This window comes from Aquarana catesbeiana, linkage group LG13 (assembly GCF_042186555.1).
Source record: "Aquarana catesbeiana isolate 2022-GZ linkage group LG13, ASM4218655v1, whole genome shotgun sequence".
NCBI lineage: Eukaryota > Metazoa > Chordata > Amphibia > Anura > Ranidae > Aquarana > Aquarana catesbeiana.
In genome coordinates this window covers 159,710,773-159,737,161 of record NC_133336.1, presented here as the reverse complement: position 1 = coordinate 159,737,161, position 26,389 = coordinate 159,710,773, and positions in this window count along the sequence as shown.

Here is a 26,389-nt window from a genome sequence, read left to right as displayed (position 1 = left end):
CACAGTGTTGGATACATGCTCCAGGAGGATGCCCAGCGTTTTGAAGGCTCCGATGATGGTACCCAGCTAGAGGAAGGCAGTAACATGAGCCCAGAGAGAGGGGGTGCCCAAGAAGCACAGCAGTCTGGCAGTCATGTTCCCCCAGCTGCAGCATACTGCCAGGTTTGCTCCAGTGATGAGGAGGGAGGGGATGATGAGGTCACTGACTCCACGTGGGTGCCTGATAGGAGAGAGGAGGAGGAGGCACATCTTCAAAGAGGCAGGATGCCCTCCAGGGGCCAGATTAAGGGCAGCACACCGACTGCATCACACCGCAGAGCTCCGCATGTGCAGGGCGCTGCTGTCTCTGCGCTTTTTTCCAAAAGTTCTTTGGTGTGGGCCTTTTTTGAGACGAGTGCATCAGATCCCACCACTGCTATTTGCAACATATGTCTCAAGCCTATCTTGCATGGCCAAAACATCACCCGCTTGGGCACCACATGCTTGACCAGACATATGTCGACCTGCCATGCAGTTCGTTGGCAAGCGTACCTAAAAGACCCACACTAAAGAACAAACCTCCTCATCAGCTGGGATCTCCAACCCCACTATACCTTCAGTCCTCTCTGAAACCTGCACTGAGAGGAATGAAGCTGTAGAATTAGGTGTGTCACAGCCAAGTACTTGCAGGCAATCTGCTATTGGTACACCGACGTCCGATTGTACCAGGCTTCTTCCTGTGCTCCGTAGGCGTTCAAGGGGCTACGCAAGCACGCAGGCAAAAAGGTGCCATGGTGTGCTTGGGGGACAGGAGCCACACTGGGGCAGAGATTCTGACAGCTCTGCAGGGGCAGGTTCAGAGGTGGTTGACGCCACGCCAGCTTAAGCCAGGTATGGTGGTTTGCGACAATGGCACCAACCTCCTCTCTGCCCTCCGACAGGGACAACTGACCCACGTGCCCTGTTTGGCTCATGTCCTTGGTAGTGCAGCGGTTCTTGGGCAGGTACCCGGGCTTACAGGATGTCCTGAGGCAGGCCAGGAAAGTCTGTGCATTTCCACAGGTCATATAATGCCAGTGCTTGGCTGGCTGACCTCCAAAAGGAATTTAACCTGCCCAAGAACCGCCTAATCTGTGACATGCCCACCAGTTGGAACTCAACGTTGGCCATGCTGCAGCGGCTGCACACCCAGCAGAGGGCCATCAATGAGTACCTATGCGACAATGGCACCAGGACAGGGTCAGGGGACCTTGGTTTTTTTTTTCCCCACGCCAGTGGGCTATGATCAGGGATGCATGCACTGTCCTGTCACCATTTGAGGAGGCCATGAGGATGGTGAGCAGTGACAGTGCATGCATCAATGGCACTGTCCCTCTTGTCCACCTGTTGGAGCACACGCTGTGTGGAATAATGGACAGGGCACTTGAAGCAGAACAGAGGGAGGAAGAGGAGGACTTCCTTACCTCTTAAGGCCCCCTATATCCAGACAGTGTTCCTGTGTGCCCGCCGATCACACAGGAAGTGGAGGAGGATTGTGTCACCATGGAGGTGGAGCCTGGCACTCAGCATCAGCAGCAGTCTTCAAGGGATCATTTACAGTCCGAAGAAACCCATGGACTTGTACGTGGCTGGGAGGAGGTGGCTGTGGATCATGATGTCCTTTGTGACCCAGAGGACTCTGGACCGAATGCCTCAGCAAACCTACGCTGCATGGCCTCCCTGATCCTGCAAAGCCTGCGGAAGGATCCTCGTATTCGTGGTATCAAGGGGAGGGATGATTAATGGCTGGGAACCCTCCTTGATCCACATTACAAGGGTAAGGTTGCGGACCTTATCTTGCCGTCGCAGAGGGAGCAGAGGATGAAACAGAAGGAGCGGTGGAGAAGGTGGCCGTCTGACCGATGCGTTCAGACAATTTTTTAGTCCGCAGCCCCAAGGTCTGATCGGTTCCAGCAACCATTGCCAGCGTCTGATTAACATGGTGCAGGATTACCTAGGGGCAAGATCAGACTTGGACACCTTTCCCACCGAAAATCCTCTGGGTTACTGGGTCTTGAGGATGGATCACTGGCCAGAGCTTGCACAGTATGCAGATAAGCTACTGGCCTGTCCTGCATCCAGTGTTCTTTTGGAATGCACATTCTGTGCTGCTGGAGGCTTTGTAACCGATCACAGGGTGCGCCTGTCCACCGAATCTGTCGATCGGCTGACCTTCATAAAAATGATCTTGGATGACCAGCTACCAAGCACCTGATGCTGATGTAACTGATTTGATTTCTTTTTTTAATGTGAGATCCCTTCAAGACTGCCTATGCTGATGCTGAGTGACTATCCTGTTATGCCGAGTGACAATCCTTTTCCTCCTCAGTTTTCATGCTGATAGCTTGTAAGAACATTTTTGGTTCTGTACACCTCCACCAGTGGCCAAGGCCCAATTTTTCAGCCCCTTTTTAATAGGCGTGTGTAATTACAATTTTTGATGTAATACTTTGCAGCAGGGCTCATTCCTGCGCTCCAACTATAGTATCTGTGAGGGGTTGCAGTGTTTTGGCACCAGCACCAGTGCCCAAGGCCCAAATTTTCAGCCCCTGTTTAATAGGGGTGTATAATTACAATTTTTGATGCAATACTTTGCAGCAGGGCTCATTCCTGCGCTCCAAGTATAGCATCTGTGAGGGGTTGCAGTGTTGTGGCACCAGTGCCTAAGGCCCAATTTTTCTGCCAATGTTCAACAGGGACATGTACTTACAATTCTTGATCTAATATTTCACAGCAGGGCCCATTCCTGCGCCCACCAAGAGTAACTGTGAGGGCTTACAGTGTTGTGGCAACACCACCAAAGGCCCAATTTTTCTGCCCCTGTTCAACAGGTACATGCAATTACAATTCTTGATATAATATTTCACAGCAGGGCCCATTCCAGCGCCCACCAAGAGTAACTGTGAGGACTTAGTGTTGTGGCACCAGCACCACCACCAAAGGCCCAATATTTCTACCACTGTTCAACAATGGCATGTAATTACAATTCTTGATCTAATATTTCACAGCATGGCCCGTTCTGCAGAGTATATAGGGCAGGCCCCTACTTTCAAACATCCAACTTACAAACGACTCCTACTTGCAAACGAGAGGAGACAACAGGAATTGAGATGAAATCTACCCCTAGGAAGGGAAATTCTCTCCTGTAAGAGTTAATATGGGGAAAACGTGTCTCCATTTCACTGATGCTTTATCACCAATCCTTGTTTCACTAAAAACCCCAAATTTTCAAAAAACATTTGTCATTGGGACAGAAAGTGAGGTGAAATCTTCTGAAGAGGTGCACAGACAGCAAAACAAACAGGGGTGATAACCTTTCCCTATGTTAACAACAAAGTGAAGTAACACATGCAAGAGTTGACACAGCCGCACACCCCAAAAAGCATTGCAAAATTAGTGGAAAAGTTTCCCCAGGGGGCTTTTAAGCAGTGAAATATTTCTGAAACCAGGTTTAGTAACCATGTTTAGTAACCATATTATTTAATTCAGACATAGAATGCATTACATAGATACAATCAATATCACATAAAATTTCCAGTAGTCGACACAAGCAACAACAAAGGACCATCTTCTATGGCAATTAATTCATTAAAAAAGTTCTAATTGAACAGTTACATTGTATCAATACTATCCATATGAATACCCCAATGCATTTCGACCCTTTTTCCTTTTCTGGTCTTCTTCAGGGGGGTTTTAAATTCTAAAGAGATACATAAAAAAATTCCATTAGGATTTTCTACAATATACAAAACATGATAGATCATTTCATGATATTTTGAAAGTACATCTCCATACATATGGAGAAGTACTTACCATTTGGGAATAGGAAAGTGGGCTTGTGTCACTTAGTTTGAATTAATAAAAACCGTTGCGTGCGGTGGTCCCACAATGTTTGCTCATTCCCTCTGTCACCTCTGGGCGTGTCCATAGTCCACGGGGCTTGCAAGGAGCCACGCATTTGGACCCAAGTGGGGAAGGTGTAGGGCAAGGCACCTGTAATTTGATATTTGTAAAAATTAGTATGTCGTCAGCGGCTGTCGGGTGAGTGTTCCATATTGTCCTATATAGCCAGACTGCTTAATATTCAAAACAATTAATAGGGTGGTCTCGACTAATATTGTCCCTTTGCTCATATTTTAATAATTTTTGGATCTAAATTGTGATATGTGAATATATGATAGGTTGAACTAAGTGTATAGAGTACTTGATGAGAAAAATCACTTTAAACAAGCTCTATATTTTCATGCATCACCTTACACCTCACCTTAATAATCTATACAAAGGTGATGATAGTGGGTGGTGAGGTAGTATGTGAAAAAAACTAAGTGATGGGATCTATGTGATAAAGTGTAAAATAAATAGAATGTTATTGATAAGTGCCAAAAGCATGGGGTCTGTGTAATGAAATATAGCATAAATAAAGTGTTATTGATGTGTGACAAAAACATGTAAAAAAAAATGTAACAAACGTGAAAAAGGGAAAAGAACTAAGAAAGCTAGTGATGTGTGATAGTGAAAATAATCTATACAAGGTGAAGTAATGTGAAGTGCCTAATAAAGGAATATCTAAGGTTATAAACAAGTGGTGAAAATAATAATACTGTTATTATTACTTATTATTGGACTATGTGTATAAGATGTCAATGTGATAAATGTATTGAGAAACCTAAATCATAAAAAGTATATGAATATATTCCATACTATGTGAGCTGCGGCTAGCAGGACATATCCAGTACAAGCACTTGTTGGTTCTGAACCTTCCTGCATGTGTTGGCAGCCATCCAGGGATCATCTGAAGATCCTCAGGAAGCTGCACCTTTATTTATTGGAGTTAATTGCCTCTTGATCACAGGTGCTCATCTCCACCCCACAGCAGCAATCCAGGGATCATCTGAAGATCCTCAGGAAGCTGCACCTTTATTTTATAGAGTTAACTGCCTCTTGATCACAGGTGCTCATCTCCACCCCACATCCTCCCCCTGCAACTGGAGACCCAACCGCAGATTGGCGGTATTAGCGTGGCCCCCTCTGCGTTCCGGAAGGCAATGCCCCGGCAACAGCCATCAGCCCTGATGCAATATGCGTGACGTCATGATGTTTCACGCATGCGCAGGTCAAACCTCGCACGCACGAAACCCCTAAACATCCAGCGGTGATCCCTCCAGTGGCCCAAACAAGAATGGGTCCCACCGTGGAAGCACATGTGCGGGGAGACACCGGGCAGCCGCGTCTCCCCACCGTGCCGGGAAGCCGAGTGGAAAAGAGGGACCAGCCCAAAGGTGACAAGAGAGACATGGCGCTCCATGCGGGACACACATCATAAATAATGTGTGTACCGAAAGGCAACCAGGATTATTAAAATTGTATTAGTTGGTGTGTGTAGTATATTGATGCGATTTTGTTTAATTTGAAGAGCTAAAGGTATATTAGATCCCACCAATCCAAATGAAACAAAAAGGAGGGAGAAATATTGTCTATTTCACACGTGGAGTTTATTCCTCCTAGACTTGGCTACCTTGCTCTGTCTATTTTGACTGATTAACGGTTCCCTTAAGTTTAGGCTAATTCTGCCTATTGCAGATCCCTTCGTGTATAACCTAAATAGGTGACTGGAAGGGAAATTATCTGCTGTGTTTTCAAAGAATTGGGATATACCTCTACTCTTATTGCAACTCGCATGTGTTAGGAGGGGAACGGGTGTTTAACCACCCAAAAGAACAACAACAAAGTGAAGTAACACATGCACATGTAACACCCCAAAAAGCATTGCAAAATTAGTGTAAAAGTTTCCCCAGGGGGCTTTTAAGCAGCGAAATATTTCTGAAATCATGTTTAGTAACCATGTTTAGTAACCATATTATTTAATTCAGACATAGAATGCATTACATAGATACAATCAATATCACATAAAATTTCCAGTAGTTGACACAAGCAACAACAAAGGACCATCTCCCATGGCAATCAATTCATTAAAAAAGTTCTAATTGAACAGTTACATTGTATCAATACTATCCATATGAATACCCCAATACATTTCAACCCTTTTTCCTTTTCTGGTCTTCTTCAGGGGGTTTTAAATTCTAAAGAGATACATCAATATGATATGTCCTTCCAGCCGCAGCTCACATAGTATGGAATATATTCATATACTTTTTATGATTTAGGTTTCTCAATACATTTATCACATTGACATCTTATACACATAGTCCAATAATAAGTAATAATAACAGTATTATTATTTTCACCACTTGTTTATAACCTTAGATATTCCTTTATTAGGCACTTCACATGACTTCACCTTGTATAGATTATTTTCACTATCACACATCACTAGCCTTCTTAGTTCTTTTCCCTTTTTCACATGTTTGTTACATTTTTTTACACGTTTTTGTTTTTGGCACACATCAATAACACTTTATGCTATATTTCATTACACAGACCACATGCTTTTGGCACTTATCAATAACATTCTATTTATGTTACACTTTATCACATAGATCCCATCACTTAGTTTTTTTTCACATACTACCTTACCACTCAGTATCATCACCTTTGTAAGGTGATGCATGAAAATATAGAGCTTGTTTAAAGTGATTTTTCTCATCAAGTACTCTATACACTTAGTTCAACCTATCATGTATTCACATATCACAATTTAGATCCAAAAATTATTAAAATATGAGCAAAGGGACAATTTTAGTCAAGACCACCCTATTAATTGTTTTGAATATTAAGCAGTCTGGCTATATAGGACAATACGGAACACTCACTCGACAGCCGCTGACGACATACTAATTTTTACAAATATCAAATTACAGGTGCCTCGCCCTACACCTTCCCCACTTGGGTCCAAATGCGTGGCTCCTTGCAAGCCCCGTGGACTATGGACGCGCCCAGAGGTAATGAGCAAACATTGTGGGACCACCGCACGCAATGGTTTTTATTCAAACTATGCGACACAAGCCCACTTTCCTATTCCCAAATGGTAAGTACTTCTCCATATGTATGGAGATGTACTTTCAAAATATCATGAAATGATTTATCATGTTTTGTATATTGTAGAAAATCCTAATAGAATTTTTTGATGTATCTCTTTAGAATTTAAAACCCCCCTGAAGAAGACCAGAAAAGGAAAAAGGGTCGAAATGCATTGGGGTATTCATGGGGATTCATATGGATAGTATTGATACAATGTAACTGTTCAATTAGAACGTTTTTAATGAATTGATTGCCATGGGAGATGGTCCTTTGTTGTTGCTTGTGTCGACTACTGGAAATTTTATGTGATATTGATTGTATCTATGTAATGCATTCTATGTCTGAATTACATAATATGGTTACGAAACATGGTTTCAGAAATATATCGCTGCTCAAAAGCCCCCTGGGGAAACTTTTCCACTAACCTTTCCCTATGTTTTCCAAAAAGCTTAAAAATAGATTTTTTTGGCTGGAGCTACACTTTAAAAATGTACCAGTTCAAAATTACAAACAGATTTTACTTAACAACAAACCTACAGTCCCTGTCTTGTTTGCACTGCCTGTATACTGCTGTTCAGAGTATATAGGGCCTGGGGGCCCCACGCCTTTCCTTTTTTTAATTTGGGTGCGGGGTTCCCCTTAATATCCATACAAGACCCAAAGGGCCTGGTAATGGACTGGGGGGAGGGGGGATACCCATGCCGTTTGTCTCACTGATTTTCATCCATATTGCCGGGAGCCGAGACTACATTAAAGCCGCAAGCAGTTTTAAATTACTTTTATTCCTTTAAAAATGTAATTTTTTTGCAGGGACTGTTCTAAGTACAGGAAACATGTGCCAGTTTACAGGCATACTATAGACACCCCCCAAGTAGATATTTAAAGGAATATTTCACTTTTTTTTTCACTTTAAGTATCATTATAATCACTGCTCCTGAAAAAACAGCCGTTTTTAAAACTTTTTTTTGCATTGATACATGTCCCCTGGAGCAGGACCCGGGTCCCCAAACCCTTTTTAGGACAATAACTTGCATATTAGCCTTTAAAATTTGCACTTTTGAGTTAGAACGTTCGAGTCCCATAGACTTTAATGGGGTTCTAAAGTTTGCGCAAACTTTCGGTCCGTTCACAGGTTCAGTTGCGAACCAAACCGGTGGGTGTTCGGCTCATCCCTAGTGTCTATCAGTATTCGACGATGGTTCAACAGTATCTGCAGGATATCGTCTAAGTAGTGAAAGGCTTGTAGGTCTTGTCTGCGTAGAATAGCTATTATTGGTAGCAGTACTTTGGAGAAAGTTCTGGGCGAGGTTGACAGGCCAAATGGTAGGCATTCAAATTGGAAATGCTGATTTGACACTGCAAACTGCAGATATTTGTGAAACTGTGCATGCCCTGAGACGTGCAAGTATACATACTTTAGGTCAAGAGACAACAGCCAGTTGCCCTTTGTGAGGGTTTGTGTTACTGAATGCAAGGATTCCATCTTGAAACTCTGGACCGAGATTAATTTGTTCAGGTCTCTTAAATCCAGGATGGTCCTTAAGTCTCCTGTCTTTTTCTGAACCAAGAAAAGTGGTGAATAGAAACCTTGCATTTGTTTCTGTATTGGTACTGGTTCTATCGCGCCCTTCTGTAGTAGCGTTTGGATACACTCAAATATTACCTGAGCTTTCTGTTGGTTGCGTGATAATCATGTGGGAGAGAAGCGGGGAATTTCCAACGGTGCCCTGACTGGACCACATCTGTAACCCAGGGTTCTTTGACTCGCTCCGTCCAAACACGAGTGTGTCTGTGCACCCTGGTACCTACTGCCCCCTCTTGACTGAGAAACCATCAAAAAGGTTTCTGCTGCTCCGCAGTCAATCCTGTCTTTGGCATTCATGCCACTATAGTTTGAGGTGTTCTTCCACCTTTTTTATACTCTGAGAGGTCTAAAAGGTCTTAATTCTCTTACTTTATTTGGATACTGCTGTCTTCTCTGGAAGCATCTTTGTTTTGGTTTCACATCTTGCGGGAGTATACCTGACTTGCCTCCAGTGACTTTTGAAATCGCTGACTCCATCTTATTGCCAAACAGGGCAGTTCCCTCAAACGGAATGCGGCACCAATTCACTTTTGACGAGATATCCGCTGTCCACTGTTTGAGCCCCAGCGCTCTCCTGGCCATTACCGATGACTGCATGATTCCATACGCTGCTCAGCTAGGGCCAATCGCTGCTTCACCGACAAATCACCTGAAAGTTTAATGTTGGTTAGTAGTTTGAGGGATGTGGTCATATCTGCACCTGATTGCAGATCTGCTTCTACGCTATATGCCCATGATGTAATGGCTTTGGCCAGAGATGTAAGTGCCAAGAGTGGTCTACAGGCGTTGCCTGCTGATATGTAGGCTCTTTTTATGTCTGCATCCATCCTTCTATCTAGAGGCTCCTTAAAGGATACTGCATCGTCCATGGGAAGTGTTACATGGCACGCTAGTCTCATAACTGCCGCATCCACAAGGGGTGGTGGTTCCAGGGAGTGCATATCCTCAGTTTTGAATGGGTACATACGATTAAATCTATTGACTGGTGGCACCTTCCTGTCTCCCACTCCTCTTTAATGATGTCTTTTACCTCTTCTATAAGAGGAAACTAGACTTGTTTTCTTCAACTGGGGATAGTATCGTCTTGTTTTAGTGGGTTGCGCTACTTATTCCTCCCACTCTAGTGCCTCTCTAACTGCCTTTACTAGAGGCTGTATTGAGGAATATCTGAAACCTATGGTGCTGTCCTCCTGCTGGGATTCCTCTCCAGAACTGGACCCTGGGGATGGGTCTCTTGGTCTCTGGGCCGCAGTCAGGCCCACACCACTCTCCCTAGGCTGACTAGTTGTGGTCGTTAGGTCCTGTAGAGACTCCCTGACCGTCTGCTTGATCATTCAGACCATTTCAGCCTTTTTGGCCTCTTTATCCGTTGCTGCTTCTAGTAGGCAAGCTTTACGTAGCATTCTTCCTGTAAGGGCTCTTAGCCCACACCCTACACAGAGATCATCTCTAGATTCTTCTTCCTGATGTGTGTATTCCACCCAGTGCCAGCTTTGCTTGTGGGCCTTAGAGTGTGTAGCCGACCTCTCAGAGCTTGAGCCATGTTGCTGATGCGGCTCCTTGCTCTTGGAGGAGTGTTGCGGCTGATGAGGGCTGAAACAGATTACAGCCTGTCAGTGTGTGCACTCTTTTTTTTTTTTTTTTTAGGATGTCATACAGACACATATACCTACCTGCCCTCACCTTAAAATACGTGGCTGGTCTTGACTCTGGAATTCAGACAGTACTGTCTCAGTCATATGTCACAACATTGGTATTGAAAAACTTTGATTTACATGTCTCCTACCTGTGTCCTCGGATCGATTTCCGTGGCGCCTGACAAATTCACGCTGGTGCACTTGTGTCCTCACAGGTTGCGCACTGTCCTCTACTTTCTAGAGCTATTTAAGTGCTGGGGTGGGTGAGCCCCTTTCTACGGCTTCCTGAGACGCTCCTCGCGCCGTTCCGAAACCGGAAGTACCTCTGCCATCATCTTACTGCACCTGGAAGTCATACCTTGCGTTCTGCCGTCCAGCTTACCAGAAGTTGTGCTTCCGCCATCTTGCTCCACTCGACGAGGCTGCTAGTCCCGAAAATAGTGATTCTGCCATTTTGAGAATGGGCAGCCAACTGCATGTTTGTTTGCCGATGTCTTCCGATGGCTCTCCTAGACCAGATACCTGCACCCTTTTCCAGGATCCTTGCGGGGTGAGGTCTCCCCCATATAGGCATCAATGTCTGCCTGTACAGGGGGGAGCTTCGACACAGGAGAGGCTTGAACCTGTGCGGCTTGGTCAGAAGCATCTGACAAGGTGAGGGTAAAATAAAATCCTGCTTTCAGCAGTAGCATAACCAGCTGCAGCAGTGAGGAAAAAAGAGAATGCTGCAGGCATGGAGGAGACCTACTTTTATAGTATAACCGTTCCTGAGATAGGGCAGGGGGCGGAGCCTACCCATACGTATATGCTGTCATGCTGTGTCAGGAAATATATAGATATATCTCACAAAAGTGAGTACACCCTCACATTTTTGTTAATATTTGATTATATCTTTTCATGTGACAACACTGAAGAAATTACACTTTGCTACCATGTAAAGTAGTGAGTGTACAGCTTGTATAACAGTGTCAATTTGCTGTTCCTTCAAAATAACTCAACACACAGCCATTAATGTCTAAACCGCTGGCAACAAAAGTGAGTACACCCCTGAAAATGTCCAAATTTGGCCCAAAGGGTCAATTTTTATGTTGCCACCATTATTTTCCAGCACTGCCTTAACCCTCTTGGGCATGGAGTTCATCAGAGCTTCATGGGTAGCCACTGGAGTCCTCTTCCACTCCTCCATGATGACATCACAGAGCTGGTGGATGTTAGAGACCTTGAACTCCTCCACCTTTTGTTTGAGGATGCCCTACAGATGCTCAATAGGGTTTAGGTCTGGAGACATGCTTGGCCAGTCCATCACCTTTATCCTCAGCTTCTTTAGCAAGGTGGTCGTCTTGGAGGTGTGTTTGGGGTTGTTATCATGTTGGAATAATGCCCTGCGGCCCAGTCTCCAAAGAGAGGGGATCATGCTCTGCTTCACTATGTCACTGTACATGTTGGCGTTCATGGTTCCCTCAATGAACTGTAGCTCCCCAGTGCCGGCAGCATTCATGCAGCCCCAGACCATGACACTCCCACCACCATGCTTGACTGTAGGCAAGACACACTCGTCTTTGTACTCCTCACCTGGTTGCCACCACACACACTTGACAACATCTAAACCAAATAAGTTTATCTTGGTCTCATCAGACCACAGGACATGGTTCCAGTAATCCATGTCCTAATGCCGCGTACACACGAGCGGACTTTCCGGCATACTTGGTCCGGCGGACCAGAGTCCGCCGAACAATCCGACCGTGTGTAGGCTCCGGCGGACTTTTCCAGCGGACTTTTTCCCAAAAGCCCGCCGGACCTAGATTTGAAACATGTTTTAAATCTTTCCGTCGGAGTTTCTGGCGGAAAGTCCGCTCGTCTGTGTGCTGGTCCGACGGAAAGCCCGCTCGTCTGTATGCTGGTATTGCATTTCGCGCTTGCTGCAATAGGAAAAACAAATTTTCCTATTGCGGCGAGCGATGGGCATACCAGGCTCTTAGGTCTGGTATGGATTATAAAGGGAAACCCCTATGCCGAAAAAACGTCGTGGGGTCCCACCTAAAATCCATACCAGACCCCGATCCAAGCACGCAGCCCGGCCAGTCAGGAAAGGGGGTGGGGACGAGCGAGCGCCCCCCCCCTCCTGAACCGTACCAGGCCGCATGCCCTCAACATGGGGGTGGGTGCTTTGGGGGAGGGGGGCCATGCGGGGCCCCCCCAAAGCACCTTGTCCCCATGTTGATGAGGACAAGGGCCTCTTCCCGACAACCCTGGCCGTTGATGGTCTGCGGGCGGGGGGCTTATCGGAATCCGGGAGCCCCCTATAATAAGAGGGCCCCCAGATCCCAGCCCCCCACCCTATGTGAATGAGTATGGGGTACATGGTACCCCTACCCATTCACCTAGGGAAAAAGTGTCAATAATAAAACACACTACACAACATCAACATCACCCGGTGACCACGCCCCCTAAAACGTCACAGTCCCAGCATGCCCAGGGACTGACATCATAAGGGGGCGGGGTCTCCGCCTATATAAGTCACAACGGAGCCCTCAGAGAGCAGTCCAGCCAGAGAGCCTCGTGTCAACATCTGGAGAAGAGAAGAGGGAAGAAGACAAGAATCCCAGAAGCCCAGAAGTCTGGACCTCCGCTGGCAAAAGAGCGGCCTGAAGACAGCGGAGGAGCCGGCCGAAGAACTGGATCACCGGGAGAAGAGGCCGGAGAGAGCGGAGAAGAACCAATCGGACGCCGGGAGAAGAGGAACCGGAGGGACCCCCGAAGCCGGAAGAAGACCCCCCCGGAGCTGTTTAATAAATTATTTTAAAAACCTGTGTAGTGTGTTTTATTATTGACCCTTTTTCCCTAGGTGAATGGGTAGGGGTACCATGTACCCCATACTCATTCACATAGGGTGGGGGCCCTCTTATTATAGGGGGCTCCCGGATTCCGATAAGCCCTCCGCCCGCAGACCCCGACAACCAACGGCCAGGGTTGTCGGGAAGAGGCCCTTGTCCTCATCAACATGGGGACAAGGTGCTTTGGGGTGGGGGGCCTCCCTCCCCCAAAGCACCCACCCCCCATGTTGAGGGCATGCGGCCTGGTACGGTTCAGGAGGGGGGGCGCTCGCTCATCCCCACCCTCTTTCCTGACCGGCCGGGCTGCGTGCTCGGATCGGGGTCTGGTATGGATTCTAGGGGGGACCCCACGCCGTTTTTTCGGCGTAGGGGCTTCCCTTTATAATCCATACTAGACCTAAGGGCCTGGTATGCCCCGCGACGGGGCTCGCAAGGTGTCAATCTCGCCGATAAAAGCGGCAAGATTGACTTCCTTTTCTAGTCGCTTCGTACCCGAGTCACGTTCAAAATGAACGGACTTGTCCATGTGTGGGCAAGTTCGTTCATTCTGAAAGTTCGCCGTAACTCCGGCGAAAGTCCGTCAGAAAGACGGGCGGACTTAGCCTGCCGGAAAGTCCGGTCGTGTGTGGGCAAGTCCGTCCGTTTTAAAGTCCGGCGCACCTGGCGGACAAAGTCCGTCAGAAAGTGTGCCAGACCAAGTATGCCAGAAAGTACGATCGTGTGTATGCGGCATTAGTCTTCTTGTCTTCAGCAAACTGTTTGCAGGCTTTCTTGTGCATCATCTTTAGAAGAGGCTTCCTTCTGGAACGACAGCCATGCAGACCAATTTGATGCAGTATGCGGCATATGGTCTAAGCTAGGGGTCTCAAAATCAAATTACCTGAGGCCCGCAGGACAAATTTTCACATCCAATGGGGGCCGCATGTAAACTGTCCTTTCCCCCAGCACTGGTGTCAGGGGACACAATATTAACCCCCAGCACTGGTGTCAGCGGACGCAATATTAACCCCCATCACTAGTGTCACTGGACGCAATATTAAACCCCAGCACTGGTGTCAGCGGACGCAATATTAATCCCCAGCATTGGTGTCAGCAGACACACTATTAACCCCCATCACTGGTGTCACCGGACGCAATATTAAACCCCAGCACTGGTGTCAGCGGACGCAATATTAACCCCCCAGCATTGGTGTCAGCGGACACACTATTAACCCCCAGCACTGGTGTCAGCAGACGCAATATTAACCCCCAGCACTGGTGTCAGCGGACGCAATATTAACCCCCAGCACTGGTGTCAGCAGACACACTATTAACCCCCCACCACTGGTGTCAGTAGACGCAATATTAAGTCCCAGCACTGGTGTCAGCGGACACAATATTAAACCCCAACGTTACCCCCTACACTCCACAAATACCCCACACTCCACTTCACAAATATCCCACCTTACACTCCACAAATACCAAAACCCTCCCCCCACAGACACACACTCCACAAATACCCCCTCTTCACAAATTTCAACCCCAGTCACGCAACTAAGGACTTTGCTCAGCCTCTGTGTGATGGCTCACTTACCTCTCCTGGCAGTCAGCTGGTGGCCTGATCTTCTGCCTCCAGAGTCCTCTCCTCCTGTCAGGTCCTCGCTTCAGCACAGGCCTAGTGGCAGGGCACCCTGAGAATGCCACAATCTTCTGCCCTGAATCCGGGGCCAGTGTTCTGTCGAAGTGCCCGCTATCGAATAGTGCCCGGGACGAACTGTGCATGCGCCGTACATAATAGCACAACAGCTAATTTTACAATCAGCTGTCATGTCGGCGAGACGGCGCCTATGCACAATAGCCGACTGAAGACATTTCTCAGTCAGATTGTGCCTCGCGCTGCCCAGGCACGTTCATATAGGTGAGGGGCAGAATTGAACATGAATGGCGCGGATGTTTTCAATGATGACCAGTGCTGCAAAGATGGGGGCAGAATTTTTAACGATGCCCAAACAAATCTGCTAAACAAACACAAGAAATGTAGAAATCCGCCCATCACAAAGCTTTGCAACACTGGCCATGTAATTCTGCCCCCAAGTGCCCATACATGCGCCCGCAACATGTAGAAATCCACCCATCATGGCCATGAACTTGCCACGGCAGGGTGGAGCACAATCTGACAGAAAAAAAATTCTGTCGGTTATTGTGCGCCTGTGCCGTCTCAACAGCTATCAAAATAATCCAAAAAAACGTGCTAACAAATGATTTATATAAATGTGAATAAACCACAAACTGCCAAAATTAGTGAAAGCTAATCATTAAAAGTACAACACAATTTGTAAATGAAAAACACACAGTGTAATATATAGTCCAAACCAAATTGTGATAAATGAAAACCATTAGTGACTTAAAATAAAAAATGAATAGAAAATAACGATGACTAAAAAAGAAAAAAGAAAAATCCTTGAGGTCAAATAAATAGACGAATGGTGAAGTTCATCAGCAGGCACCCAGTGAAAAATCCGCCACCTATAAAAATGCACGCTTACCAAAGGCAAGCTTTATAACAGCTTATATGTGGAAATCCACTCAGTGGGGACAACACCATCAATCTCTTCACAGAGGGAGGACACCGGAACTCTCCGTCCAATAAACCGAATGGTCACTAACACACCCGCCGTGCCGAACCTTCAGCTGTTTCGCGAGGCATGCACGGTGACCTCTAATGACAACAAAACCCACATGTGCGGTGACCTCTAATGACAACAAAACCCGCATGCGCGGTGACCTCTAATGACAACAAAACCCTGCATGCGCGGTGACCTCTAATGACAACAAAACGCAGTCATTTCTTACTTTTTCTGTCTCAACAGCTAATGGTAAAATCAGCTGTTGTGATATTGCGTACGGCGCATGTGCCTTCAGCCCGGGCACTATTCGATGGGGGCATTTCTCGACAGAACAGGTGGGCAAGGCGATGGGCAGATCCTCCCTCCCTCCACTCTGTTTTGTTTATTTCTTTCTCCCTGCAAGGTGAAAAGAGAAATACAATGGATTTCTCTCCTCCATTCAGAGAGAAAGGGGGGGGGGGTCACTGTGATAGCCAATTAAAGACTATCACAGCAATCAGGTGTTCTTACAGGACCTGGGGCTCCCGGTTAGACCCCAGTCTCTGTGCTGGGAGCGCACTGTGCTGCATGCTCCCAGCCTAAAGACAGATACGCATCTATATGGCCCTATGGAAAAAAGCCGAGTCCAGTGAGGCTGCATATATGGGTACTGTTGGCGGGAAGTGGTTAAAATCGATTGTTTTTTTCTCTGTTTAACATGAAAATAGTAAAGAATTAGAAAAATGTATAATAGAAAAAAAAACATCTTCACAGCTTTTAATGTGAAGAAGCCTTTCCATGTTTGGACATAAAATTTATTTTCCTCCAGATGTAAAGAGTGCCTCCTTTTCCTCTGTGTTGACCTTAAAATGAACACCTCAACCCCAGGATCACTATATGGACCACTTACTGTATGTATTTTTACATATCTCCCCCTTAATCTCCTCTTCCCAAGAGAGAATAAATCCAGTTCCGCTAATCTTTCCTCATAGCTGAGCTCCTTCATGCTTCTTAGCAGTTTGGTTGCCCTTCTTTGCATTTTCTCCTGTTCTCCGATATCCTTTTGCTCAAAACTAAACTGCATTTTCCAGATAAGGTCTTAATAATAATTTGTACAGGGGCATATTACTTGAGTCTATACCTCCTTCATACAAAGGATTTTGCCTGCTTTAGAAACCGCAGCTTGGAATTGCATGCTATTAAAGAGGAGGTCCGCTGAAAAAAAAATATTAAAAGCCAGCAGCTACAAATACTGCAGCTGCTGACTTTTAATATATGGACACTTACCTGTCCAGGGAGCCCACAATGTCGGCAGCCGAAGCCAATCCAGCCTTCGGCTCTCGTCGGCTGCCGCCGACATCCTCGGTAAGGGAATAAGGAAGTGAAGCCGTGCGGCTTCACTTCCTGGTTCCCTACTGCGCATGCGCAAGTCACGCTGCACGTCCTCTCTGGTCCCTGCTGTGTTCTGTGTCTTACAGAATACCTCGGTGGAGGAGAGTGTAGAAGCCAGAAGTGGCGTAGGTCACCCCAAGCGTCGCAGTGATCTATGCCAGGAAGTGGGAGCAAATACCTGTATTAGACAGGTATCTGCTCCCTCCTCCCCCCTGAAAGGTGCCAAATGTGACCACGGGGGGGGGGGGGGGGGGATTCCAAAAAGTGGAAGTTCCATTTTTGGGTGGAACTCTACTTTTAAAAGGTTTGATTAACCAGAACACCCAGATCCTTCTCCACCATTAACTCCCATTACCTGTTCTTTTACAATGTATGATGCATGCATGTTTTTAGCCCTCAAGTACATAACTTTACATTTATCAACATTAAACCTCCTTTGTCACAGTTGCTCAACTGCATTGAGGTTGGCATGTTGGAGACATCCTGTAGGGAAGTTATTCCACTACATAGCGTGGTGTCATCTGCAAAGACTGAAATGTTACTTTTAATGCCAAACCCCAAAATCATTTATAAATGTGTTAAAAAGTAAGGGTCCCAACACTGAACCTTGGGTTACACCACTAATAACTTCAGACAATTCTGAGTATGAATATGGCTAAAGACTGCATTCAACTCTCTGAATGCAGTCTTTTAGCCAGTTTTCTATCCATTTACAAACTGATTTTTCTGACCCTGTAGACTTTAACGTTTACACTTTTAAACCTTTTACATACACAGCAATAGGGTGTCAGAGTTCTTTCTACCAATATGGCGGCTTTGTCGCACAGAATGACTTTTCCATTCCCAGCAGACTTTGTCCCACGTATGCAGGATATAATCCTCAAAATATGTGCTGTTTATCTTTGAGCTGTAAGCCATATCCCCACGCCTGTGCAGTAAAATTAATGTCTATACATTTTATGAGCATTAAAAGCACAGGATTGAGTTTTGCTCCTGCCCTCCTGAAATCTCCTATGCACTGTAATGGCTGGCCATCCCCTGACTCTCACCATGAGCATGTTAAGCAAGGCTTCATACGATGTAGCGACCGCCGCCTCCGCCACAATTGTCTCATTTGTAGTTTGGGGGAAAAAAACTCCAATGAAGATCAATTGAGAGGCAAAATAATAAATCCTCAATTACGTCATCGCCCATCCCCCAAAGCCAAGGGTAACTTTAAAGTAGCTAACGACTGTCTGGGAGTACAGGATTCCCATAATAAAGTAAGTACTATGTAGTCTACGGCCTGAAAGACCTTTTTTGGCAGGTACAGTACGTAGGGGAGTTAGATCATATATATATATATATATATATATATATATATATATATATATATATATATATATGAATTTAGGGAGCAATATCATTTTAAATTAATGCATTTGCCCCATGAGAGTAAGCGGTAATGCCTACCATCTCTGCACCTTCTCCCGAAACGCCATTACTGCCGGTGAAAAATGATTGTTCAAGAATTTAGATACTGGAAATTGAATTTGGACCCCTAAATACCAAAAAGATGTGTACAACGGAATGAGACAATCACCAGGAACTCCCAGAACATCATCAATAGGGAACAAGGACAATTTGGACTAATTTATACGGAACCCAGAATAGTCCCTAGACTCCTGAATTAGGGCAAAAGTGGCTGACAGGAAGGGTTCCAAGTCCTGTAGGTACAGAAGCATGTCAGCATACAATACGTTTTCCTCCAGCTGACCCAAACATAAACCAGAGAAGGAACTATCCGCTCTTAACTTTGCAGCTAATGGCTCATTGCCCTGGGAAAATAGAAGGGGGGCTAGGGGCATCCCTGTCTTGTCTACTGTTTAATTCAAATCAGGATATACCAACATTCCAATTGATACCTTCAAAACATGCAAACACTTGCCGGTACCTATTTGTAAGTATACCTTTAAATTAAGGCATCCTCTTATTAACCACTTCAGCCCCGGAAGGATTTACCCCCTTCCTGACCAGAGCACTTTTTACAATTTGGCACTGCGTCGCTTTTTGCGCGGTCATGCAATGCTGTACCCAAACGAAATTTGTGTCCTATTCTTCCCACAAATAGAGCTTTCTTTTGATGGTATTTGATCACCTCTGCCGTTTTTATTTTTTGCGCTATAAACGGAAAAAGACCGAAAATTTTGAAAAAAAATGATATTTTCTACTTTTTGTTATAAAAAAAATCCAATAAACTCAATTTTAGTCATACATTTAGGCCAAAATGTATTCGGCCACATGTCTTTGGTAAAAAAAATGTCAATAAGCGTATATTTATTGGTTTGCGCAAAAGTTATAGCGTCTACAAGCTAGGGTACATTTTCTGGAATTTACACAGCTTTTGGTTTATGACTGCCTATGTAATTTCTTGAGGTGCTAAAATGGCAGGGCAGTACAAAACCCCCCCAAATGACCCCATTTTGGAAAGTAGACACCCCAAGGAAATTGCTGAGAGGCATGTGAGCCCATTGAATATTATTTTTTTTTGTCCCAAGTGATTGAATAATGACAAAAAAAAAAAAAAATTACAAAAAGTTGTCACTAAATGATATATTGCTCACACAGGCCATGGGCATATGTGGAATTGCACCACAAAATACATTCAGCTGCTTCTCCTGAGTACAGGGATACCACATGTGTGGGACTTTTTGTGAGCCTAGCCGCGTACGGGGCCCTGAAAACCAATCACCGCCTTCAGGATTTCTAAGGGCGTAAATTTTTTATTTCACTCCTCACTACCTATCACAGTTTTGAAGGCCATAAAATGCCCAGATGGCACAAACCCCCCCCCAAATGACCCCATTTTGGAAAGTAGACACCCCAAGATATTTGCTGAGAGGCATGTTGAGTCCATGGAATATTTTATATTTTGCGGGAAAGTGACAATTTTTTTTTTTTTTTTGCACAAAGTTGTCACTAAATGATATATTGCTCAGACAGGCCATGGGCATACGTGGAATTGCACCCCAAAATACACTTAGCTGCTTCTCCTGAGTACGGGGATACCACATGTGTGAGACTTTTTGGGAGCCTAGCCGTGTACGGGGCCCCGAAAGCCTTCAGGATTTCTAAGGGTGTAAATTTTTGATTTCACTCTTCACTGCCTATCACAGTTTCGGAGGCCATGGAATGCCCAGGTAGCACAACCCCCCCCCCCCCAATGACCCCTTTTTGGAAAGTAGACACCCCAAGCTATTTGCTGAGAGGCATGGTGAGTATTTTGCAGCTCTCATTTGTTTTTGAAAATGAAGAAAGACAAGAAAAAACTTTTTTTTTTCTTTTTTCAATTTTCAAAACTTTGTGACAAAAAGTGAGGTCTGCAAAATACTCACTATACCTCTCAGCAAATAGCTTGGGGTGTCTACTTTCCAAAATAGGGTCATTTGGGGGGGGGGGGTTTGTGCCACCTGGGCATTACATGGCCTCCGAATCTGTGATAGGCAGTGAAGAGTGAAATCAAAAATTTACGCCCTTAGAAAGCCTGAAGGCGGTGCTTGGTTTTCGGGGTCCCGTACGCGGATAGGCTCCCAAAAAATCTCACACATGTGGTATCCCCGTACTCAGGAGAAGCAACAGAATGTATTTTGGGGGTGTAATTTCACATATTCCCATGGCATGTTTGAGCAATATATCATTTAGTGACAACTTTGTGCAAAGAAAAAAAAAAATGTGTCTTTTTCCCGCAACTTGTGTCACAATATAAAATATTCCATGGACTCGACATGCCTCTCAGCAAATAGCTTGGGGTGTCTACTTTCCAAAATGGGGTCATTTTGGGGGGTTTTGAACTGTCCTGGCATTTTATGCACAACATTTAGAAGCTTATGTCACACATCACCCACTCTTCTAACCACTTGAAGACAAAGCCCTTTCTGACAATTTTTGTTTACATGAAAAAATTATTTCTTTTTGCAAGAAAATTACTTTGAAGCCCCAAACATTATATATATTTTTTTAAAGCAAATGCCCTACAGATTAAAATGGTGGGTGTTTCATTTTTTTTTTTCCACACAGTATTTGCGCAGCGATTTTTCAAACGCATTTTTTGGGGAGAAAACACACTTTTTTAAATTTTAATGCACTAAAACACACTATATTGCCCAAATGTTTGATGAAATAAAAAAGATGATCTTAGGCCGAGTACATGGATACCAAACATGACATGCTTTAAAATTGCGCACAAACGTGCAGTGGCAGCAAAATAAATACATTTTTAAAAGCCTTTACAGGTTACCACTTTAGATTTACAGAGGAGGTCTACTGCTAAAATTACTGCCCTCGATCTGACCTTCGCGGTGATACCTCACATGCATGGCGCAATTGCTGTTTACATTTGACGCCAGACCGACGCTTGCGTTCGCCTTAGCGCGAGAGCAGGGGGGGGACAGGGGTGCTTTTTTTTTTTGCTTTTTTATCTTATTTTTAAACTGTTCCTTTCATTTTTTTTTTTTTTTTTTTTATATCATTTTTATTGTTATCTCAGGGAATGTAAATATCCCCTATGATAGCAATAGGTAGTGACAGGTACTCTTTTTTTGAAAAAATTGGGGTCTGTTAGACCCTAGATCTCTCCTCTGCCCTCAAAGCATCTGACCACATCAAGATCGGTGTGATAAAATGCTTTCCCAATTTCCCAATGGCGCTGTTTACATCCAGCGAAATCTAAGTCATGAAATGCTCGTAGCTTCTGGTTTCTTAGGCCATAGAGATGTTTGGAGCCACTCTGGTCTCTGATCAGCTCTATGGTCAGCTGGCTGAATCACCGGCAGCATTCTCAGGTTCCCTGTTGAGACAGGAGAGCCAGAGAAAAACACGGAAGACGATGAGGGGGGCATTCCCTCCCACTGCTTGTAAAAGCAGTCTAGAGGCTAATTAGCCGCTAGGATTGCTTTTACATGAAAGCCGACCGCTGGCTAAAAAGAATGATGCCAAAATGATACCTAAACCTGCAGGCATCATTCTGGTATAACCACTCAAAGTCGTGAATGGCGTACCTAAAGACAACAAAATGGTTAGCAATAAAACACAGTAAACGGTAAAGTATAAAAAATTGCATACCTGAAAAGCAAACGTGATAAAACATAATAACAATAAAACATTGCAGAATAGAGTACAGTAAAAAAGAGCAGAACAATAGAGAGAGAGAGAACAATGAAACGACAACTATTATTTTTTATTTTATAAATATTTTTTTTCTTTTTACTCTTTTTTTTGTAACTAACTTTTATAACTGTAACCGGTTCCAGGTTCGGGTCTCTCAAAATGCGATGGCATCTTGGGAGACCCTGTGAAAGTGTGCCTAGTCTGTGCAATGCTGTACCCTGCGCTAATACTCAACTTGTGTATGGTAGCGTTCAAAACATTCACCAATGCAAAGACCAGGATTGTCAGGACAGGAGGGACAATAATAGCGGGTGTCACGCCTATATCTGCGCTTGCTGCAGACACAACATCTTTTTGGGGGGGGTTCGTTGGGTAGGGGTACTCGAGAGGACATAAAGAAAATGCCTCTCATGCAGCCAACTGCATTTGGTTGGGAATGTGAATGGGGGAAGTACGGGTGCTGCAGAAGCGGTGGGTTCCCAATTAGGATTGGCAAATGCAGCAGGAAGGGCATTATGGGCACGACGGGCCTGTGTTTGTCTTCTTGGTGGCAGTGGGACACTACTTGTGCTTGCCGCCTCACCAGCTTGAACTGCACTTATGGGACTCGCCACGTCACCAAGTGTTACTGCAGTGCTGGTTTGACTACGACCGGGGTGTACTAGGCCGCTGGTGCTTGCCAGTTCACTAAAATGCTACCAAAAAACTGTTAGCGATCGCAGGGATCAGGCCTGAATCTGCGAACGCTGCAGTTATACTTTTAGTGTTTTGTAAGTGACAGTGATCGATCGATACTGCACTTGGGTGGGCTGGGCCGGGCGGAGGGGCAAAACGCAGGTGCTAGCAGGTATCTGGGCTGATCCCGCTAACACTGCGTTTTTGGGAACCCTAAACTGCTGGGGACGCCAGTATAGATCTGATCGGATCAGATATTGATCCGTTCAGATACTATACCACTAAGGGAGGCGTATGCTGCGTTCGTGGGTGTTAGCGGCACTGGTGCTAACCTGACGCTGCCTGGGGCTGGTGCTTGCCAGTTCACCAAAATGCTACCAAAAAAACTGTTAGCGATCGCAGGGATCAGACCTGACCCTGCGAACGCTGCAGTTATGCGTTTAGTGTTTTGTAAGTGACAGTGATCGATCGATACTGCACTTGAGTGGGCTGGGCTGGGCCGGGCGGAGGAGCAAAACGCAGGTGCTAGCAGTTATCTGGGCTGATCCCGCTAACACTGCATTTTTGGGAACCCTAGTATAGATCTGATCGGATCAGATATTGACCTGTTCAGATACTATACCACTAAGGGAGGCGTATGCTGCGTGCGTGGGTGTTAGCGGTACTTTATTAGGTAGTATATGGGGGTCCCTGACGCTATAAAACGCTGACGACGAACCTAAATATTTACCTCCCTAACTAGCGTCACCAGTGACACTAATACAGCGATCAGAAAAATGATCGCTTAGTGACACTGACGACGGGGGGGTGATCAAGGGGTTAAAACTTTATTAGGGGGGGTTAGGGGGGTATCCTAGACCTAAAGGGGGCTAACACTAACTGCCCTACAACACTAACTGTCACAAACTGACACCATGCAGTAATCAGAAAAAAAAAAAAAACTGCTTGGTGTCAGTGTGACGGGGGGGGGGGGGGGGGTAAAGGGGGGGTGATCGGGGGTGTAATGTGTGCCTGGCATGTTCTACTGATTGTGTGTGTGTGTTTTATACTCACAGTGATGTCTTCTCTCCTCGGCGCCGGAACGGAAAATACCGAGCCGAGGAGAGATGACATCATTTCCTTTGCTGCTGTTTAGCATACAGCAGCAAAGGAAGATTCTCATTGGCTGGGAGCGATCACGAGGGGGGGGCCATGAACGTATGGTCACCCCCTCACCTCTCATCGCTCCCAGACCAAAGCCGACAGCCTCGGGCACCGGGGGGGGGTCCAATTGGACCCCCCGCCCGCGGGAGGCAGATCATGTACAGGTACGTGATTCTGCCTGCCCGTGCCATTCTGCCGACATATATCGTCGTGAGGCGGTCGGCAAGTGGTTAATATATGCACATAAAAAAATATCAAAACATAGTATGGCTGATCACAGTGTAAAATCTACATAAAAACAGAATACTATGATTTGTAAATCTCATAAACCCATATTTTATTCACAATAGAAAATAGAAAACCGGCCAGGTCCGTACACCATACAGACCTCATTCCTCCTCCTGCTATAAGCTCATTGTCACTTCAGCGGAAAATATTTGCATTTTACAAACTCTGAAAGCTGTAAGGGAAAAATAAAAACCTTCAGATTTTTTGAGAAAACATTGATTATTTACATTTTAGCGTACGTTCCATTTTCACCATTTTGCAAAAAGGCGCAATTTAAATTTACACATATTTGTTATTTGTTAACTCAATACAGGATAAGCTTTTATATTTAGCAAGAATTTTGTAAAATTTGCTGTGTTTATATCAAATAATGATTTTAGAGTATCTTTAACGTATATATTGTTTTGGTAAACACTTGCACAAATATAAAAGGGTCTTAAAAATCAGTAGCACTTTCTTTTTATTCTACAGGTCATGTGCTTTCAGAAAATATATGGTTGGGGGGGTCTTTAAACATTAGCCGTCCGTCCACTGTCATATGACGGCGGGACGAGACAGCTCTCGTTCTGGGCCGCCGTCACATGACGCGATCTCCTTCCCGGGCCACTATAGGGGCACACGTGCCCGCCGCGTCACTGGGGACCCGATGCGCGTGCCCGGTGGCCGCGATGTCCACCGGGTTTCCGCGATTGCCGAGTAACTGAGCAGGACCATGGATCTGTGTGTGTAAACACACAGATCCACGTCCTGTCAGAGGAGAGGAGACCGATGGTGTGTCCCTTGTACATAGGGACACCGATCGGTCACCTCCCCCAGTCAGTCCCCTCCCCCCACAGTTAGAATCACTCCGAGGACACACATTTAACCCCTTGATCACCCCCTAGTGTTAACCCCTTCCCTGCCAGTCACATTTACAGAGTAATCAATGCTTTTTCATAGCACGGATCGCTGTATAAATGTGAATGGTCCCAAAAATGTGTCAAAGGTGTCCGATATGTCCGCCGCAATATCGCAGTCACGATAAAAATCACAGATCGCTGCCATTACTAGCAATGGCGTCCCCAACATTATGCTGTGCCCCCCCCCCCCCCCTCCCCCCAATAACATTTTTTTTTTTTTTTTTACAAAAAATCAATGTCTAAGAGGGAGAGAATCCCCAGTCAGCTCCTGCGGGTGATTCCTCCCCCCTCCCTCTGCTTGCTGACACTGCATAATGCAAACGCTCACACAACCACGGCCACCCGATCTGCTCCTTCCCCTGCATCCTCATTGGCAGGGAGAAGAGCGAGTTGCAGGAAGGACTCCACCAGGACTCTCAGTTACTGAAAAAACAAACTGATTTCTCCCATCCTTAGGACAGGAGAACCAGCCTGTAAATTCCAAGAGATGCCAGACCAGAACAGTCAATAGCAGGGGCAGGACAGCAAGAGGAGGCTGGAGAACCCCACAGTGGCAGAACACCAGGGCCCGGAGGCAAGACAACCTTTGCAAACCTGATAGTTCTCCCACTGCTTTGGATCCTTATATTTTCTTGGTATGCTGGTGGCATATATATCTTGTTTTCTGCCACCCTGGGGGACCCCAATACAGTAGGAAGGGAGCTCACTGCAGAACATGTGAAAGGGCCGTTGTGGGGTCGTAGTAAAGGGCCCCAGTATATATTTATATATCTATATATATATAGATATATAGATAGATAGATATATATATGCATTTTATAGTTGCCCCCCTACTTTTGTCCCTGTCCCCCCATGTGCCCCCTCTAAATATGAAAGCTGGAGACACCACTGATTACTAGTAAAAAAAAAAAAAATTAAATAAAAATGCTATAAATCTATCCCCTATTTTGTAGACACTATAACTTTTGCGCAAACCAATCAGTATATGCTTATTGTGATTTTTTTGACCAAAAATATGTAGAAGAATACACATCGGCCTAAACTGAGGTGTTTTAAAAAAAAATTTGAATATATATTATAGCAAAATTTAAAAAATATTGTGTTTTTTCAAACTTGTCCCTCTTCTTTTGTTTATAGCGCAAGAAATAAAAACCACAGAGGTGATCAAATACCACCAAAAGAAAGCTCTATTTGTGGGGAAAAAAATGAT